At 40.5% G+C, this 21,422-nt stretch overlaps 1 protein-coding gene and 2 long non-coding RNA genes across 10 annotated transcripts in view; 1 reads left to right on the top strand and 2 right to left on the bottom strand.

Moving 5' to 3' along the window:
• The window catches only part of LOC127943188 (uncharacterized), an 83,344-nt gene that overhangs the window by 37,275 nt on the left and 24,647 nt on the right, over positions 1 to 21,422 (top strand). The window lies entirely within an intron of this gene.
• Positions 1 to 21,422, bottom strand: part of LOC127943178 (CD276 antigen) — a 75,231-nt gene that overhangs the window by 34,396 nt on the left and 19,413 nt on the right. The gene's annotated exons all lie outside the window — the stretch shown is intronic.
• On the bottom strand, positions 1,615 to 8,408 carry LOC127943195 (uncharacterized). The gene is made up of 3 exons (XR_008149598.1): positions 5,080 to 8,408; positions 4,809 to 4,921; positions 1,615 to 4,655 (listed from the first exon to the last, which is right to left on the bottom strand). It is a non-coding gene; the product is annotated as an uncharacterized LOC127943195 (long non-coding RNA).

Raw genomic sequence — 21,422 nt, forward strand, 5'->3', positions numbered from 1 at the left:
CTGGAGTGCTGATGTCCTGCAGAGTTTAGGTGTATTTGATTAGGGGTAGAGATAACTCTGCAGGACAGCGACACTCCCGATGCCGAAGTTGCCTATCCCTGCCTTAGAGCAAGTAAGTGTGCATGAGGAGACAGTCTGTAATTGAGTGGTGAAAGAATTGGCGTGACTTCAGTGGTGAGGCCAGAAATGTTTAAGTGGTGGGCCTACATGAAACTGGGTGGGCGAAGTGTAGCATATGAAAACTGCATATCAAAATGCCAATAGAAAATACAGCACAAAGATTGAAACACAATACTACTAAAATATTGAATACATTAATTTTAATTTCAACATTTACTTATACATTATTTAAATTCAGAGTTGTATCTGTTAACCTTACCTGAGCCAATGAAGTGTTGAAATTTTATTAACTCAAGTCAACAAAGATTAATAATGTACCAAATGTATTTCTCATTGTTAATGTTAGTTAAGCATTGCCAAACATTAACTAAAGTTTACTGTATGTAGCATTACCTAAGATGATTTAAAGAGGTTTGGCTCAGAAGTTTCTAATCTATAAATCCATCACCCGCTGGTCTGGTTTCATTTGTAGGTGGTCAGGATTCAGAGCTAAGACTTATATTTAATTAGGGAAATCCAATATATACTTTTTAAAACTGAATTAAGTTTGTTTCACTTTTTTCAAATTCAACTTTCAAATGTAACACTATTTTCAAACACCCGTGTCCTCACGTCATTAACATAATAGTGGGTGGGACTAACATAAACAGACCAATCACTATTTTGACAAGCATATAGAATGCACCTATAGGAAGAGGGGAAATTAATAAACTGCCTGTAATTGACCATGAAAATTTAACGTTAAATACATTTTAAAGCACATATATGATGTTATCGTGAAACTATACATTAATTATTATCTTTTGATAAATAACATTTATTACCAGCTTTTCACTGGGTGGGCCACAGCTGAAAGTGGGCTGGCCATTGCCTGTAGCTTCGCCACTCATAACAGGTATTCATTTTGTCTTCCTTGAAATGCATTTTTTATTCTGAAAAAAAATAAAAAATAAGATAAATGGTAGCTACTTCCATTTTATGGATCACCATGCACCATGGTTCTAGCTACAACTGTTCTACTCAAGAAAAAAAGAGTCACCTACATCTTGAATGGCCAGAGACTGAGTAAATTAACAGCAAATTTTCATTTTAGGTAAACAATCACTTTAATGACGCTATAATCTCCACCGTAACACTGGTCTGAGACTGCTGTCTGGTGCTACTGTGACATATGGCTCTGCGCCAGGGCCTTTAAGAGACCTTTGGAGGGGCAGGTGCTCAAAGTGTAAAAGGGGGACACATGGAACACAGCTTTTAATAGGTCTGTGCTCCTTTCTGACACGTGCATCGAAATGGATGCTTCTGTATTGATGCTGTGACACAGTTTTCAAAAAGAAACAACAGAAAAAAAAAAAGTTTAAAAGTTTAAGAAATTATTCTTTGCGCAACTTACACACTCTGGAATTAGAAACGGAATTATATTAGGCCCATTATTATTATTATTATTATTATTATTATTATTATTATTATTATTATTATTATTATTGTTGTTGTTGTTGTGTTTACAGGGTATGGTGGGTCTGCTGTTGTAACATTACTGTTAGAAAAAAAAATATTTAAAATAGAATTCTATTCTAATCCTTTTCTGAATTAATTCATTTTTTGAATGATATTGAAAAAAAAAACAGGATTGATAAGTAGCCTATAAATCAGAGGATGAGAAAATCAGTATAAGCCTTTGTTATCAGTGTTGAGATCAATATTTTTAAGTTACTCTACGATTTTCAAATAAATACTGTAAAAATAAAAGTTCAAAGTAATCTTTTTAAGAAGACATCATAAAGGCAGGATCCCTAGACATCCTTTAAAATGTTCCCAATCAAATTGCAAGATTGAAAGAGAACAGACACCTTTGATTATCTTGCTGTGTGTAGAACAATGTCTGCATTTTTTATATTCAATTTTTATGAAATGTAAATTCATCCCCAACACTTCATTCAGGCGTGTATTTATGTAGAAGTTTCTAGATTTAAATCTAGATTTAAATTCAAAGAGACAGTATTGATAGTCTTTGCATGACCTAATGTTTTATTCCGTTCTAAAATGAGAAGTGAATAGCAGGAACGCTGAACCCTCTCAGGCAGTGTGTGTTTCATTCCTACTCAAAACCAGTGTCCAAAACACACTAATAGAAGAAATGACTTGTGACGTGCAGGAAGTCCCTAATATGGACAAACATCATCTGGCTATCACTGTAGCTGAGTTGAACAAAAATCCAAAAAGAGAATTAACACACAAAATTAATAAAATATATGATTTATGTGTTTTTCAAGTCTCCAGGTAATAAACAAACTATAAGAATAATGTAGTACTGATTAACATATCATTTAGTAGCCTATATAAATTATTAATATATATTCCCTGCCTTATTCTATGATAAAAATGGTGGAAAGGTGTTTGTACTAGTCTTTATAAACCGATCATAAAATTGTCATTAGGAAAATATATAATGAAAATATTATAGTTCCTTGCTGCAGCTAACATTACTTTCAAAAGCTACAATCAGCAATATAAACAACAGCTGTTCATGCTCTCTTCACGCTGGTCTTGTAAAATAATAATAATGTAATGATATAAGTATACAAGCACTATGCTCCGCTATGAACTCCACTTACCTGCAGCCGCGACGTAAGAAAGCATCCTGGTAGTGCGCTGAATTAAAAGTGTCTGAACCTGAGGGATCGTCCCGGATGAGATCGTATGGTGAAAGGTCATCATCATGTGGATCATTTTAGTGATGACTAAATTATTATTCATTCATTTTTCTAAAAGTTAGATGGGGTATTTGCAAAAACATTACATTTTAAGAAGCACAGGTGCTGATTTAACTAAAATTAACCATTGCAACGGGGTTTAAGATTTACCGAAATTTAAGTTCATTAAAGAAAATGTTATCCTGAAATAGTGTACAGTATAAATATTAAATAACTGTTAGGTAGCACTGGGACATTTCTCTGTTCGAAACACCCTGTTGTCTGTGGTTTCAGCAATAGGCCATCAATAGTTCATATTAAGTTCACTTGTTTTTCCTCATAAGTTTCTCTCTCTCTCTCTCTCTCTATCTCTCTCAGCACTTCTAGTATGACATTTGTGTAAAATTATTTCATTTATTTAATCATTCCAAGATTAACCCCAGATTCATGTGAAATGACTAAGAGTCAAATGAGTTTGAATAAGAGAATAGGACTTTGCTGGACAATCACAGCAATACAAACTTCAGCTTAAGTGTTGTGAATGTGGTTTACATGCGTTTACACTTTGCAAGTGCTAATCTGACACTGTGGGGGTCTAGTAAACAAACAAAGCAGATGTACTTTCCATTTGAGGTTAAGACAACCGTGAGAACTTCTGAAACATAAAAGTGTTGGAAAAACACTGCACTCGTTTCACAGTTAAACCTCCACTGTAGACAAAGGTGAGAGTCGCTGGTCGTCAAGTGCCAAAGCCAGTGGAACATGTTTCTGGTTTGGGTTTAACACTTCAGTTTAGTTTAGTTGAAAAGACTACATATTTTTTGTAATTTTATTTTTTTACTTAACAAATGGCATAGTATGCATTCATGTATACAAAACTACTTCTATATATGATTAATACATATTTTGTTACAGATACATGTGAATATATATGAGAATCACTTTAGACTTTACTTTTCTTTCTTTTTTACTGATTTATGATTAATCTGGAAATGCTGCTAAATGTATGTCTGCGCTCATATAGTCACACGCTTCTAATTCACCAATATGGACAATATTTAATATGACATTTAAATTTAATTGACTTCTTGCTTTTGTTATTGAAGTTAATTTATAATTACATTATAAAGTATAATTCATTACTCAGGGAATGTAAAAATGTTGTCGTGTGTTTTAAATATTTTTATTTAAATATTTATTGATTATACCATTTAAGTATTGTGGAACTAATTGTAAAATTGTACATATAATAATATATATGTAGGTATTTATATAGGTAGGTAGGTAGGTTTTAAAGGCAGTCATATCAAAGTATTCCTGCCATTCATTTTGCAAACACCTTTTTTATTTCTGATTCCTATTTGAACACCAAAATATACTCACAGATGTGCCAAATACAAAAGCAGGCACATAATTTATGTATAAAAAATATATAACATAATTATACAAAAAAGATTATTTTTCTAATAATAAATTTACCAATTTATTATTGGAATACTTTCAGATGTGCACACAGAGAGAAATATAAAACTTTAACTGTCAATTCAGTAAAATAATTGTCATTATTTTCATGACTATAATCAATCTTTAGAATCTAGAATGAAATATCAATAATATCAAATATTTTCTTTTTTACTTTATTTTGTTTACATTTTATACAGTATTTTTAAGAACTTTCCTCAGAGTTTCATGGTTGAACATCAAGAACAAGTGAATAAAACCAGTGTAAAATCAGTCATACTCATGTGTTCATGACTTCGGCAGGTTTAGAGCAGCATACGTGCTGTTGATTTGGCTGGACCGAATATTTCTACGCTGTTTGGAAAAGTCCACCATGGCGTACTGAAAGATAAATATTAGTATTTTCAGCTACAGTTGAACAAAAAATTACTAAAATGAAGTGTTACAGAACCCTATTGTACAGGTCAGCAAGAATCCTCAACAAATAACAAGACAGAAATACATTTTAGTTATGATGGTTTCACATATTCTTACATGTAATTGGTCCTGATGTGGTTCTATAACTTGCATCATCTGTTGATCAGTGTCGAGTTGTTCTGATTGTTCTTCAGACCTTCTGTTTCCAACAACAAAAACCTTTACCAGTCCTAAAAAAGTGTTTCAGATTCAGCATTCATATTTGTCACATAAATGACACAACGATAAAAAAAGTCAAAAAGCCCGAATTTAGAATATTTACATATTTAATTAAATATTAATCATGATATAATTTTTTTTTTTTATAGATGGCTTAAAAATATCTTACCAATCACCACAATAACCAGAAGCCCATTCATCAGTCCAAATATGATAATAATAATCTTCCATTGGGTCTGAATCTCCTGTGTATACTCAGTCACTGTACGGTTATGACACTCAGTTAACACCGTTAGTTGATCTGGTTCTGTAATAAAAGTGTCCAGTCTGTTACTGTAAAAGATTTTACTGTTAGAGCAATGGCTACATATTTGTAGCACTGAACAATTATAATATTAATAGTTTACACTGCCTGGCAAAAAAAAAAAAAAGCCAAATATTAAGCCAAATAGATTTTAGGATTGGATCATTGTTGCAGTGATTAATGTTTTCAGTTATGCCGAGTGTTTGACAACAATTATTTTAATTCTAACTGATGCAGTGTGTAGCTTTTTATTTCTCTAACAAAACTTTCGGAAGACCCATGTTCACGTTCCAGAATAAGAATAGAAAGATAACACTATCAGACTCAAATTGTGAAATAGTGAATTAATGAGCATAAAAAATAAATAAATAAATAAATGAATTGGCCAAGTCTTTTGAAAGTCTTTTAGATGTGCTGAAGTCGATTTTACTAATGGATAGACTCTGCCATCACATATACAAGATCTCTGACAAAAAATATTTCAACTCATGATAAAAATAAATGCTGCGATGTTGCATACCATTGTTGAAACAATGCCACAAATAACATATTAATTGCTGTAAAAATGATCTATTCCTATTTTTTTTTTTCAATTTAGGTTAAATAACTAGTATGTATGTACGCTGTGATCATCAGTATGTCCTGAATAATGAAGTAATAAATGAACTCACCGGTGAAGTATATTCTTGTGCTGTTACTGAGTTTTGGAGGAGTGCGTGTGTTCATACAGTAATAAACTCCTAATTCATCAGCAGTCACATTATTAATAACCAGACGATGTTTAAACTGCACTGAATATTTGTTTCTGAACGTATCATTATAGTAATGAGGAGGTATTGGTGTCGGAAATGTTCGTAGAATCAGTGTCGGAGGATCTGCTGTTTTCAGTAAAATCCAATAAACCTCATTTTCATCAAGATCACAGTTTATGATCACATTTGATCCCAAATCAGTCAGTAGATCTGAAACTGCAGCTTGACAACAGATCAATACATCTATAAGAAAATAAATAAGATTAACCAAAGAGAACATTTGACACATAACATAAAACTATTTAAAATGTTAATATGTTTACAAAGCATGTAAATACATTGATATCATGAAATAAACTCACAGAGCTGAAGGTGAATGATCTTCATGCTGCTGTCGTGGTTAAAACTTGGTTCCTTCCACACAACATTTAAGATAAATCTACTGCAGCTTTGAAGCAAAGACAGGAAGAAAAAAAGAACCTTCCCACATCAAGCAAAGGAAGTCAAAGTCAAATTTGCTCTGACCACAAAACCCAATTTCTCATCACCATCATCATTACTTTATTAAGTTTAACACGTTTGATATTTAATCATGTTAAAGTAACGTTTGCAAATTTCTCAGATCACTGAAAGTTTTACAATTATTAGTCAACCTCGAATATTTTATTTAGGACAACTGTGTAGCATGCTGTTTGTCTTTGAAGGCTAGTATCTGGATCCTTATGCTCCTTTTCGGTTTTGTTATGGTTTTTAGTTTGGAATCCAGATATTCATGCTCCAAGGTTTTTTTTTTTTTTTTTTTTTCACAAACGCATATTTTGTTTTGATGGTATTTGGTCTTGTTCATTGGGTGACTGCTCGTCTAGTCTTGTTCATTGTGAGCACATGGTGTAGGTGTTGTTTCCTTCAAAGTGGTCTATTAAGTCTTGTGTGTTTTTGTTGAGAACATGGCTTATGATTGTGCTTACTATGGGAGATTGTGTGTCCTCAGTCTGGAATAGTTTTGGGTCATTCTTTAAATATTCGTTCATACATCTCCGGGAGTGATTCGTTCATCACGTGACAGACCCATAAACGTAACCAATGCAGTCTGAGCCAGAAAGAAATTTGAATAGTTCATCAATTGTGTCTTCGGGTTTGAGTCGTTCATTCATCACGTGACAGACCCATCAGCTTAACCTATGGTGTCTGAGCAGAAAGAGACATAATAACCAACTCTTTATTACCATTGTTACAACATTCAGTGTATGGAAAAGAACTATCATGAAAAAAGTCCCACATTTATAAACTGTAAGAGGTAAAAAGCTAGAATTTTAGACCAGAAATGCATCATGTAACTAATAGTAGTTTAGTTAGCAGCAGCATTATTCTATGTGGTGACGCAATTTCAACTGAAACATGAAGAGAGGGTGGAACATATCAAACAGCCCCGCCCCCTTTTTAAAATAGCCAATAGCATTTTGTTCATATCTGCTCAGGTCAGAGACACTGAGCTTGGTAAATCTGAATTTGACAGCCACAGTAGATTACCCCCTAGATTCAATTAATAAAACAAAATAGTGGTCATAATTATGCTAAGGCTGTGTAGTAGTAAAAGTTTTTAATATATGCTGACTCACATATATGATCCGCTCTTTGCAATCGCGTCTCTTGACCACAGCCAAAGTTGAGTCCAGACTGTGTGAAACATGAACATGAAACCAGACATCATTTGCACCAGTCGAAAGCATATTAACACTGTCTGAATCATTCCCTATCACCTACATTGTGCACTCACATCATTCACTGTGCAGGAAATACTACACTGTGAACAAGTGAAGTGACTGATTTCAGCTGGTGTTTCATCATCTATTTATAGTGCAGTGGGTATGCACTTTGGATTCTAGAGAGCATTTGATTGGTCAGAAGATTTGAATAAAAGAAAAATTGTTGAGCCGCTTTGGTGGAAGTGACCAACTGTTGTTACAACATTTGTTACAACATTCAGTGTATGGAAAAGAACTATCATGAAAAAAGTCCCACATTTATAAACTGTAAGAGGTAAAAAGCTAGAATTTGAGACCAGAAATGCATCATGTAACTAATAGTAGTTTAGTTAACAGCAGCATTATTCTATGTGGTGACGCCACATTTGAATAAAAGAAAAATCGTTGAGCCGCTTTGGTGGAAGTGACCAACTGCAAGCTTTTAATGTTTATATCTTCTAAATGTGTCACTCACATGAGATCACAGCAATAGCAAGATACATTGATCAAATTGATTCCCTAACTTGAATTCCCTAACCCATAATTAACTAACTATGGTCGCATGTGTAGCATACCAGATCCGAACCAGACAAAGTTAGGGGCCTGAGGACGAGAGGTCTTTGCAGTCATACTCAGATCTAGCTTTTTTCATTGTCACTTGCAAACCAGTGAATAAGCGCTGTGACGCCAATCCTTACGAGTGGGTGCCATAGGTGAAGGCTCTTCCTGTGAAGCGACCCGTTGGCAGTGTGAGGATGTTGAACGTGTTCGCTTCTCTGGGACTGCAAGGAATCATCTTTCGGAAATTGGCTGATTGCCTCTTCGCTGCCCTAAATTTATCCACCACCAAGGTGACCACCTCTCCAAACAGCCCATCCTTGGAAATCGGGCATCCATAAGAAAAGATTTATATATATTTTTTTGATATTGGTGAGATTAAGCCAAAGGTGGCTTAAAAGCCAATCCCCACCATAGAATGGCCTACTACTCAGGTAATGTGTTTGGTAGCACTCTGCACCAAATCCGTTACTGTGGTGTATATTGCCGGTTCTCCCAAGGATCAAACTCAGTCAGGGATTTTTCTCTCAGAAGAAAAGACTTTATTTTAAGCAAAACAAAGTCGAGAGCTTGTTGCAAGAAGTTCTGTCGAATGCTAGGTTGCATCTCATGATATACCCTATACAGGGCGGTTCCACATGGTAAAACTTTTCTTTTAGATTACACTTTACCTAAGTCCCTAGGGAGGGGAGGTCCTTAATGTATGTCTAACCATATGTTATTCATTAGCCCTGTACATTCCTGCACGTAACCATATTCCTTTCTCTCCATTACCTATAGGATTATAATGGAAAAAACAACTAGCAACAAAAATGGCTAGATTCACATTGATTATTCTGGATTGATTAAAATCTTACTAATAAAAATCTTCCACATATTCTCCCCTTTGAGACTTAATAAGTCTCACATTTGATTATTCTTATCCAGAGTGCTACTCCATAATCCAGTCATATTATTTACACTACCTAGTGACTAAATAAGTCACATTGTATTCTCACCAGTGACTAGATTATGAAATTCCACTCTGAGGGACTACTGGACCAAACATCTCTCTCCTACTTTGACAAGGAGTGAGTAAAAGATCCAGTCTCCCTAACCCCTCTTTTAATAGTAAACATTGTTAAAAGCATGAATGTGCAATTGGTTCAGCATTTGCCTGGTTATCACAGTTTTGTATAAAAGGCGTAAAAATACATACAGATACAAATACAAATCACATCACACATTGAATATCACAAGATTATAAGAGTTGATCTTCAGCTTAGATACCTTATGTATCAATTTCCCATTATCTTGACATCTTTGAATTTAATTTGCTTAACTGTGGCTTTGACTAGTGACCTCAATATAGGAAGTATACAGTAAAATAGTAAATATCCTGTCATTAATGCCATTCCTAAAAACTCTCCCTATTTAATTATAAACTATGCTCCACATGCTCCTAACTGTAAATCAAACCAGTCTTACATTTTATTATCTTTTCCAACATTTTCTTTATCTATCATTCTTAGCCTTTTCAATTTGATCAGTTCTTCATTAAATGCTCCCTTCTATAAATACAGCATTTTCCCCTAACATAACACATACTTTTCCTTCTTCAATTCACAAATCTTGAGCTTTTCTATTTTGCTCCTTTCATTCTATTTGTTGCATCAAATTGCTCTATTCTCCCTTCAAATCTTCCTACATCCATATTTCCCTTCTCATAACCTTCAAATTCTTCTTTTACCATTACTTAAAATTCTCTTTCCACCTTTTCTTTTCTATTTGTTGGCTCATATCTGCACCCAAGTATTTTGATCTCAGTAGCAGTCCCATCACTCTCTCATTCCATCTTCACCAGGGAGACTCTTTGCGAGTCGTTGCAATGGTCTTTCCCTCGTTGGCAAGGGTGGGTCGTTACTAGCACGCCCTTCATCCCTCACTTCATGCTGTGTGTAGTGGTTGAAGCTGGTTGGGGTATTTTAAGGTTAGAGATGTGAACTCAGGTGTCACTCTGTAACCATTTTGCTGATTAATGCAAGGCTCTCTTGAGATCATTTCTGCACCCTCACTGGTTCTCTTTGATGGGGCGAAGCATTCCTTGGTCTTACTGGAACTGCTGTCACCTGTAAATGGAAAACTTCAGAATTTTTTGTTAGTGTTATCAAGCATGCTAATTTGTTCATCTTGCCAGTCGTCCTTCTTGGTGTGACCTGTGGAATTGTAATGTGGGTTGAGGGCTGTCTTGGCCCCTTTTTGAGTTTTCACAATTTCAGTGCTGTCTTTACTATTTTTTAATTCCTTTTAATTTTATTCTCAACAATTTGCTTATTTAGTTATCTTTTTATTTTGTAAACTGAGTTCCACTATATCACTGGATAATTTATCTAGGCCTATCTTGCTCAGTAGCATAGGCCTTTTGACCTGGAAAACACTCAACCCACTGTATTTATTTTAACAGTCAGAAAGATAATATTTCATCCTTTTGACACAATCAGCTCCATCATGATATGCTGAAAAGAAAGTTAAATGTTGGGTAGACAGAGCAAGCTTGCTTTGCTCTGCCTTCCCATGTTATACGCTGCGCATGTGTGGCACTGTTTTTCTTTCTGCCACAACAAAGACCTAGGTACTGACCAGGAAACTTAACCAAATTCATCCATGGTCATTATTTTTCTGGGCATAAATTTGCCCTGTGGGCCCACATTCATATTTGTATACAGCTGTTTGGGCAAATTGATTGAATTGCCTCAGTGTCTCGTCAGACACTCTCTTTCATGCCATACAACACCATCATTCATACTTTTTCACACACTTTCACTCCCCCTTTTTTTTTTTTTTTTTTTTTTTCCAAAATCTCATAGATGAATTTGTTTAGAATATTAGGCCTAGGCATTGAGCATTTGAGAGAGCCAATTATCATTTCTCAAATGTCATGTGTTTGTCTAATTTAAAGTTTAGTCAAATACTTTTTTGTTATTGCTCATGAGCGACTCTGAGAAGAGGATTGGAGATCTCTGTAAATCTTGGATCCATGGCCATCAACATTTCCATCTGGTTATCCCCAGTGATGACAGTATATGTGATTTCATGATTTTGGATCTTTGGAATAATCTTTTATTCATTATTATTTTATTCAGTTTTACCTTAGAAAATTACCTTAAAACAAAATGGAGTGACCAATATTTCTATTTTTTCAACCATATATATATTTTTCCTATTGTTCATCAGGATACCCTTTTTTATTTATTAATTTATTTTCTTCTTTCTCAAAGAGCTCAGCATTGTTGTCAAGTATTCAGTTGTGCATTTTCCCCTAGTTGTTTAATGAAACTGTCTTACTATGCCAAATCCAGCTCCATGTTTATCTGATTGGTGAGTCAAGTACTCACTTCTGTCTGTCAAAATTATTTTTTCTTTAAGACATGAGGCTGGACTGGTACCTATTGAAAAGCAGATTGAGAAAGTTAGTTAAAACACAGAATTTAAGGAAGTGCTGTGAGACCAGTGACTAATCAAGATTAAAACATAATAAATAAAATAATGAAATAAAATAATTAACATTTGAAGCAGTCTCTATGTGTTCATTGAATCTGCAGGACCTGTGCACTGAAGGGATGGAAGTCCTTCTGGTTAGATCATCAGCCTGGGCTGTTGTACTGGGTCGTCAGTCTGTGATGGCACTTAAAGACCTGATGTTGTGGTGTACGGTCTCCGTTGTTTTTCTGCTTCTTCTCAGTCTGGCTTCTGGTTGCTTTCTGTCAGAGTTTTGCATTTCGTAATGTTCTTTTCAACCTCAGGAAAAGTCTCAAGTGAAAGATTCACCTTTTCCTGCTTTGATTTCAGTCTTTCCCCTTGCTGAAGTGTGTTCTTCTCTTTCAAGAGGGGAGGGGAACATCCATCAGCCCCTCCCTCTTCTTCTCTCTTCAGCTGTGTTTGCTGCTTTGCCATTCCTCGACAGACTCCATTTCATTGCTTTCCTTTGTCGAGGCACTGTTCCAGAAATCATCTGAAAGTTTAACACTCAGAGACTGCATTAATCAAATGTACCTATGTAACTTCTGACCAAATTGTTTCTGAGCAGTCAGCTCTTTTTCTAATTTTCACTTTTCAACCTCTTCTTTCAGTGGTCCCTTATTAAAAACAAAATCATCTGGTTGAAAACAGCAGTTCTCTTATTCTTTGTTAGTTAAGCAAGTTCTTCATTGCAGGAAAATAGCAAGCATTTTTTCTTCTTTGCAAAATGCAGAAATCAGCTACCTTTATTATCTAAATATACTGCAATAAAATAAAATAAACCTTCCTTTTATATCAGCATGACATGCATATGGTAAAATAAAGACTTCAATCATATTTTTTCTTCGATATTTGCATACATGATTCAGAATAATCTGGTATTTGTGAATTAATGTTTCCTAACCAACATAAAATAATTCCTATTGTTGTAAATAAAATAATTAAATTTAATTCTCTAAGCAACTAGTTCCCTTCCTATTGTAAAATGCCTATAGCTTTTGAATCCAAATGTCTTTTAACTTGGTCACCCAATCTTGCTTTCATTCCACATTGCACAAGTTATTTCTTTTATTTTTTTACATTTACACAAGCCCAATCTCTGAAACTCTGTAATGGATTAACTTTCATACTGTCCCAGGGATAACAAGAAACAAATTTTAGATGTCTTCACGTATTAGATATAAAGTTTTAAGCACGTGCATCTTTTAAATTCATCTATTAATAAAAGTTATTCAATAATAAATGCATATCTTATTTTAATTAATTTATTATTATTTCTATATTCCACCATATCTGCCATTTCTATATTAGTCCATTTCTTGGAACATTTGTATTTATTTTTCTCTAAAACAACCTTCCTTCAGTTAACTTTATTGTTTTAGGGCTCCTGCATTCCTTTCTCAACACCAGTCTCTGTAACCTGATCACTCCCATGTGATGGTCCAGGAGGGGAGAGCACCTCTTGCTCCCCCCATGTAATACAACTTTACTGTGGAAACGTCCTCCTTTGTTCTCACTTCCACTACACTGGGCTCAGAAAATTTTCTCCCATTTCACCCAGACATCCTAAATGCAAAAATCTATTATAGATCTTGGTTCAAACTTTATTGATGCTATTTTCCTAAACCCATTCACACTTGCTACACTCTTTATTGAGCCAGAGTGCTTATTCTTGCATACTTTTTCCCTTTATCTAAGGGATAATCACACATTAATTGTCCTTTTATTATCAAGGCTCATAATACATTCATCCCTCTCAAGTGGATACTAGTTGCGTCCAACTCCACCCAGCCACCCTGAAGTGACGGTCCAAGAATGGTGCGCAACTTTTACCCACCCAACACGGAATTTCTTTGTTCACACATTCATTCAGTCCGGACACAGATACATTCACACAACAAAACACAGCTCTTCCTAGAGCTCGCTCTACCTAGAGCGTCCTTAAGGGCCCATCTATTCAGTCCTTCGAGAATTTCACTTATACATTCTCAAAGCGGTATCCATGGGACTTTTCCTCGCGATTCCTTAACTAATCTGCTTATCTGTTTATCACTGTCCTACCTGGCACAGCTATCCAATAAACACAGACCACAGCATGCCATGTCTTTCTGCCTACACCATATTTGTCTTAAATCGAGGTTGCCTTTCAAGGCCTTCCCATTAATAACCCAAATATGTGCATGCAGTTATTTCTTCTGGAGTAAAACCCCTTTTTCAATTTAGATATCATATTATTTTTCTAAATTTGGAAGAGCAGATTTTAAGTGTCCTTACCACTCAGAGCTGACCAGTCAACAACACACACTAATTATATAAGCAAAAATGCTTACCTTATTCTATGGTGGCCACCACTGTGTGTGTGTTGCTCATCAGTCAGCTCAAGAGCAGTCGTCCACTCTGCTCCTTTCCAGTCCCATCTGGGGTGCCAAATCTGTGGTGTATATTGCCGGTTCTCCCAAGGATCAAACTCAGTCAGGGATTTTTCTCTCAGAAGAAAAGACTTTATTTTAAGCAAAACAAAGTCGAGAGCTTGTTGCAAGAAGTTCTGTCGAATGCTAGGTTGCATCTCATGATATACCCTATACAGGGCGGTTCCACATGGTAAAACTTTTCCTTTAGATTACACTTTACCTAAGTCCCTAGGGAGGGGAGGTCCTTAATGTATGTCTAACCATATGTTATTCATTAGCCCTGTACATTCCTGCACGTAACCATATTCCTTTCTCTCCATTACCTATAGGATTATAATGGAAAAACAACTAGCAACAAAAATGGCTAGATTCACATTGATTATTCTGGATTGATTAAAATCTTACTAATAAAAATCTTCCACATTACCTGTCATAGCTCTTTCAAAGCCCCCAGGGTAGGGCTGGGCGATATATCTAACGATATGATCATGCGCATCTAATCAGTAAAGCTGCTTCCGTGATTACCGCTAAAATTGCCATCACCTGCTAATAATTGGAGAAGCATTTAATAAACAGAGCCGTAGATTGCTGATGATCAATCATCAATCTGACCAGATGAATCGCCTTCGATAAGTAATGCAATATTGCTTAGCTTGTCAGCGATCTACGGCTCTGTCTATTAAATGCTGCTCAATTCAAAAACAGGTGATGGCGATTTAGCGGTAATCACGGAACCAGATTTACTGGTGCCCCAGATGCTGGGGCGACCTTAGAAAAGACTTTTGCCCTAGATGCTTTCCTAGGGCACAAGAAATGTGCTCTTCTGAAGGAATTGAAATCTGAGTGAAATAGCATGTACCATGCAGGTATACTATGCGTACACATGCGTAGGGTGGTGCTAAGTGCTATTTGTGGTACAGGACTTCAGACATTCGTCACACCAAGGGGTATTCCCATATCGTGACGTCACTGCAGCATCGATTGCAATTTCATGCTTTGCGAATTTGAGTTTTCATGTCATTTCATTAACACCTGGCTGAATGGCAAGGAAACTTAAATAGGAAAAATTATTGAGCAAAATAAAGAACAGGTGTTCACAACAGTACTTTACAGTTTTTAAACCCCATATTTTTTCAACTGTGCTTATGTAGGTCTATCATCATTAAATAAGAAATGGCATTTATATGAAAATGTGAAATTATAGACATTGTGATCAGAAAAGAGCAAATTTTTAACTGTGTATGTTTTATAATTTACTGCACAAGGAATGATGCTTGACTCCTAAGTAACATCATTGTAGGAATTCAAGTCAAAGAAAAGAGAAAATAAAACCAAATTACTGTAGGTGGCGGTATGTGCTCACTGCAGTCAACCATTAGAGTGAAAAAGAAGAAGAATGATGACAGCTCAAACCACAGTAATTAGAACCAGGGGGGCAGGGTTTCATGTTTTATAGAAGCAGCCCTGGGCACCGCCATTGGCTAGCGGACCCCCACCTGCTGTTAGCATTCCATTGACTCCCATTCATTTTGGCATCACTTTGACAGCGAATAACGTACTCGGTTACTAACGTAACCTCGGTTCCCTGAAATACGGGAACGAGTACTGCGTCGAAGACGCATATGGGAAAAACCCCTTTTTTCTCCTGAACTGAAGCCTTATTCAATCACGCAGTGAAACTGCACAGCCATTGGATCGTGCAGTGCTATTAAAACAAACCAATGGCTTGGCAGCGGTGCTGCACGAACCTATGGCAGCGAAGCCCGCCAAAGCCCGCCAATATGGGCGGGGCATCTGGCTATATATTGCCCGCTTCGCCACAGGAATTCAGGTTACTTCGACTGAAGCGACGACTGAGTTGTGCAGCCTTTTTAGCATGGCAAGGAACGCAGTACTCGTTCCCGTATTTCAGGGAACCGAGGTTACGTTAGTAACCGAGTACGTTCCCTTTCAATACTTCACTCGTACTGCGTCGAAGACGCATATGGGAACCCAGTTCAATCACGCCATGCTAAGAAGGGAGGACGACCAACGCAATCAAACTTGATTTGTTAAACCAAGATATGATAATAGCAACTAGGGGCAGAATAAGCTCAACGAGGTTACGTCTGGCCTAGCCTGATCATCCCGTGTTCGTATCGCCTCAGTAGCCAAGGGACCGAGTGCATACGAGTAGAGTTTGAGCCTTGGGCAAGAATGGCCAAGAGCATGCAAATGAGGAACAAGAAGGTGACCTTCACACAGAAAGTACCCTAGCATGAAGCGCCGGGACGTCTAGATTGTAAAATCTAGCAAATGTGGACGGCGAGCTCCAGCCAGCCGCCTCACAAATTTCTGCGATAGTCACACCATTAGACCATGCCCAAGACGAGGATACTGCTCTCGTCGAATGGGCTCTTACTCCAATTGGGCTCTGCAGGCCCAAAGAAGAGTAGGCTAGCTGGATTGCATCAACAATCCACCTTGAAAGTCTTTGCTTAGAGACCGGTAACCCTCTGGTGCGGTTTCCAAAGCATATGAAGAGCTGTTCTGATCGTCTTATTGGCGCAGAACGCTCTATGTAGACTTTTAGAGCCCTCACTGGGCAAAGTAGCAAATCACCCACACGCTTAACAGACGCTAGTGCCAATAGCAGAGCGGTCTTTAGCGACAGGGCTTTAAGGCCTATGGACTGTAGCGGTTCAAAAGGGGGCCCCCTTCAGGGCTCTCAGCACCGTGGGCAGGTCCCAAGAAGGGACGGTGGGAGGGCAAGGCGGATGAAGCCGTCTGGCACCTCTCATAAATCGGACGACTAAGTCGTTTCTGCCCACCGACTGGCCTGCTATAAGGGCGTGTGACGCCGCTATAGTTGCTACATAGACCTTGAGCGTGGAGGGGGATCGTCCCTTCTCCAAGAGCTCTTGCAAAAATGACAGTATCACTGATACGTCACAAGAGGTCGGGCTTTCACCATGGTCTGAACACCATGTGGAGAACACAGACCATTTGGAGGCATAGAGGCGTCGTGTAGACGGAGCTCTAGCCTGTGAAATTGTGTCTAGCACACGCTCAGGGAGTCCCGCGGACTCCCGTCGAGCGACCAAAGGTGCAGAGACCACTTCTCTGGGTATGGATGCCAAATCGTCCCGTCCGCCTGAGAAAGGAGGTCCCGTCTCAGGGGAACGGGCCATGGGGCTGCAGTCAGCATCTGCGACAGGTCGGCTATCCAGTGCTGATTTTCCCAGAATGGGGCTACAAGCAGAACCCTGCATCTCTGGTCCCTGACCCGCCTGATTACTTGGGGAATCAGAGGGACCGGAGGAAAAGCATAAAGAAGACGGTTGGGCCAGTCCTGGGACAACGCGTCCTTGATCTTGGAAAAATATATTGGGCAATGAGAGTTGTCTTTTGAGGCAAAGAGGTCTATTTCCGCTCTGCCAAAGACCTCCCATATCTTCTGAACCGTCTGCGGGTGGAGTCTCCACTCTTCTGAGGAGACTCCGCTTCTTGACAGCATATCCGCGCCCTTGTTCAGCTTGCCCGGAAGATGCACTGCTCTCAGGGACCCCAAATTGCTTTGGGCCCATTCCAGCAGTCGCGACGTCAGTCTGAAGAGACGCGTCGATGACAGCCCACCTTGGTGATTTATATAAGAGACCACCGTCATGCTGTCCGATCTGACCAGCACGTGGTGACTCTGTAGGTCTGACAGGAAGCTCTGGCAGGCTCGTTGAACTGCAATCATCTCGAGGCAGTTGATGTGAAGCCTGCTCTCCTCTTTCGACCATTGGCCGAAAGCGGGTTTCCCTTCGCACAGCGCGCCCCAACCCTTGTTGGACGCGTCTGTGGAGATCACTTTCCTTCTGCAAACCATACCAAGTGGAGCACCCCGTTCCATCCATTGCATGTCCCTCCAAGGGGTCAGGGCCGAAATACAGTCCTGACTCACCTTGATATTCAAGCGTCCGTGACGCCATGCATGAGGTGGAACACGTGGTCTCAGCCAATATTGGAGGGGGCGCATACGAAGCAGCCCGAGCTCCAGCACCGGCGATGCCGCCGCCATAAGACCCAGCAGCTTCTGGAATGTCTTTAGGGGTCGAGAAGCACCTATTTTGAAAGAGGCCGCAAGTCGCTGTAGAGCCGCAGCGCGCTCCTTCACCATTGTTGCCCTCATCGTCACTGAGTCTAACACTGTTCCCAGAAACGATATCTGTCGGCTGGGGGACAGTGAGCTCTTGACAAAGTTCACCCTGAGCCCCAGGCATTACAGATGGCTGAGGAGCACAGTTCTGTAACCCAATGCCTCCCCCTCTGACTGAGCTAGAACTAGCCAGTCGTCAAGGTAATTGAATGCGGATGCCCTTCTGCCTGAGAGGGGAGAGAGCCGCATCCATGCACTTTGTGAACGTGCGAGGCGCCAGAGACAGCCCAAAGGGGAGGACCTTGTATTGGTAAGCCACGCCCTCGAAGGCAAATCTCAAAAACGGCCTGTGACGGGGGGCTATCTGGATGTGAAAGTAAGCGTCTTTCAGATCCAGCGAAAAGAACCAATCCCCTGAGCGTATTTGCGAGAGGATTTGTTTCAATGTGATCATTCTGAAGCGCCGTCTCATGAGGGCACGGTTCAGATGTCTTAAATCGAGGATGGGGCGCAGCCCACCATCCTTCTTGGGAACCAGGAAGTAACGGCTGTAAAACCCTGAGTCGCGGTGTGCTGGGGGAACGATTTCTATAGCTCCCTTCACCAGCAGATTTTTCACTTCGGCACGAAGAACGTGAGCGTTCTCGTTGTGCACTGAAGTGGTGACCGCCCCGTGAAAGCGTGGTGGCCGTCGTGCGAACTGAAGGGAATAGCCGTGTTTTATTACTCCCATGACCCAATCTGATACCCCGGGAATGGCTTGCCATTGTGAGGCCCGGATGGACAGAGGTTGTATTAACTCGAGTGATTGACCGCCGTGGGGGGACATAGCACTCGTGAGTGTTGTGTGAGGAAAACTGCTCTTTTTGTGAAGGAGTGTGTTTTTTATTTTTTGCACTATAACAGCGCTTTGCTGTCTGGGCGCTAACAAGGGCCCATTGTTTGCAGCAGGAACAACTTCGTCGACATCTGGACGGCAGAACACACGGGGCAGTTTGGGGGGTGGTCCGGCTGTGGCGAGACTTAGCCCCCTCCTTTTTCTTTCCTGTTGATCAGGATGACGGCGGCGGATACTGACGGATACTGATACCGTCTGGTGGCCGAGCGAGAACGGTGTCGAGGCTCGGGTTTCACCGGCTGGGCTGCGGTGGTAGCAGCTGGCGCTTGCTTAGGAGGCTGACGAATCGGCACCTGTTTGAGGCGACTGGCAGCAGATGAAGCGCGCTTCGGCAGGAAGTGTCGCATTGCCTGGGACGACTTCTGCGCCTCTGTGAAACGCTCGGCGAATCCCTCTATCGCCGGGCCAAAGAGGCCGCTGGGGGAGATCGGTGCGTCTAGGAACTGGGCTCTGTCAGCATCCTTGATCTCCGTAAGGTTGAGCCACAAGTGGCGCTCCAAGACGACCAGGTTAGCCATCGAGCGCCCAATGGCCTGGGCGGTGCTCTTGGTAGCACGCAGCGCCAAGTCTGTTGCACTTCTCAGCTCCCTGAGCGTGGCGACATCTGGGCCAGACTCGTCGGTGGCGGCGAGAAGTTTGGCCTGGAAGACTTGAAGCACCGCCATAGAGTGGAGCGCCGCGGCTGCTTGCCCTGCCGATGAGTAGGCACGCCCGGCGAGCGCCGACGTCGTACGGCAGGGTTTGGATGGATGGTTGGCCTTGGCTTTCCATCCAATAGCTGCTGGCGGGCAGAGATGCACGGCCACAGACTCGTCCAGCGGCGGCAGCCGTTCGTATCCTCTTTCATCAGCGCCGTCAATTGAGGTGAGGGCGGATGAAGATGAAGTACGCAGGCGCGCTGAGTAGGGGGCGCGCCACGATTTAATGAGCTCGTCGTGGACCTCCGGGAAGAACGGAGCAGTTCGCTGACGAGGGGCTTGCTGGCGCCCCGGCAGAAACCATTCATCCAGACGGCTACGGGCTGGTTCCTCTGGAGGAGGCCAATCCAGACCCAGCTCATCCACTGCCCTGGAGAGAACGCGGATAAGCTCGGCGTCCATCCCGAGTTTCGAGCGGTTTGGTTCAGATGACATCGAGGGGGCGGGGTCCGGCGAGCCCGACAGCTCCTCAGCATCTGAAGCGGCTAGAGACATGCTGTCCTCTAGCAGTTCCTCCTCAGTCCCTCCAAACAAAACCAGATCACTCGCGGCAGCAGAGGGACACTGGTCTGGCTGTACAAAGAGGACTGGGGAATCCCCTCTGGGCGGAGAAAACGAGGCACGCGGGGGCTGAGCCGGCGTGAGCTCGCTTTCATCCTGCTGCTTTAATCCTCTGCCCCGCCTTTTCTTCCTCGCCGGCTCGCGGGATGAAGAAAAAGGGAGGGCGCGAGGAGCGAGATCGCTCTCTGAAAAGAAAGCGATTCGCGAGTGCAGAGAGGCGATATTCATGTTCTCGCAATGAGAACATGAATTCCCCGCGAGTGCTGTGTCAGCGTGGGGTTTCCCCAAGCACGCGACACACTCGCTGTGCCCGTCATCAGCGTGCAGAGGGGCTCTGCACGAGCTGCAATGACGAGACGGCATTTGCAACAACGCCGTAGAAAAAGGCTCTTTTAGAGAAATTTGCTCTTTCAATATATCTCACCGGATGGCCGCAGGGAAGCGATGAATCTGCGGTGGGGACCGGCAGTCGCGTTCCAGTGCGAGGCGTGTCAACGGCGAGCAGTTCAGCGGAGATCAGCGAAGCGATGTGACGTCGTCGCTGAAGGAGAAATAATCTGAATTCCTGTGGCGAAGCGGGCAATATATAGCCAGATGCCCCGCCCATATTGGCGGGCTTTGGCGGGCTTCGCTGCCATAGGTTCGTGCAGCACCGCTGCCAAGCCATTGGTTTGTTTAAATAGCACTGCACGATCCAATGGCTGTGCAGTTTCACTGCGTGATTGAATAAGGCTTCAGTTCAGGAGAAAAAAGGGGTTTTTCCCATATGCGTCTTCGACGCAGTACGAGTGAAGTATTGAAAGGGAACTTTATATCTGAGGCGTTTAAAGACTACATTTGTCCATTATTTATTTCTAAAGAAACATGAAAATGTATTAAAGGCTCCATTACCTTGTATCTTACGTTATGGTCCAGTAGAAGCAGTTTTTGTAAAAATTGATTGATTGGTTGAGTTCACGCAGCA

Source organism: Carassius gibelio, chromosome A22 (genome assembly GCF_023724105.1).
Source record: "Carassius gibelio isolate Cgi1373 ecotype wild population from Czech Republic chromosome A22, carGib1.2-hapl.c, whole genome shotgun sequence".
Classification (NCBI taxonomy): domain Eukaryota; kingdom Metazoa; phylum Chordata; class Actinopteri; order Cypriniformes; family Cyprinidae; genus Carassius; species Carassius gibelio.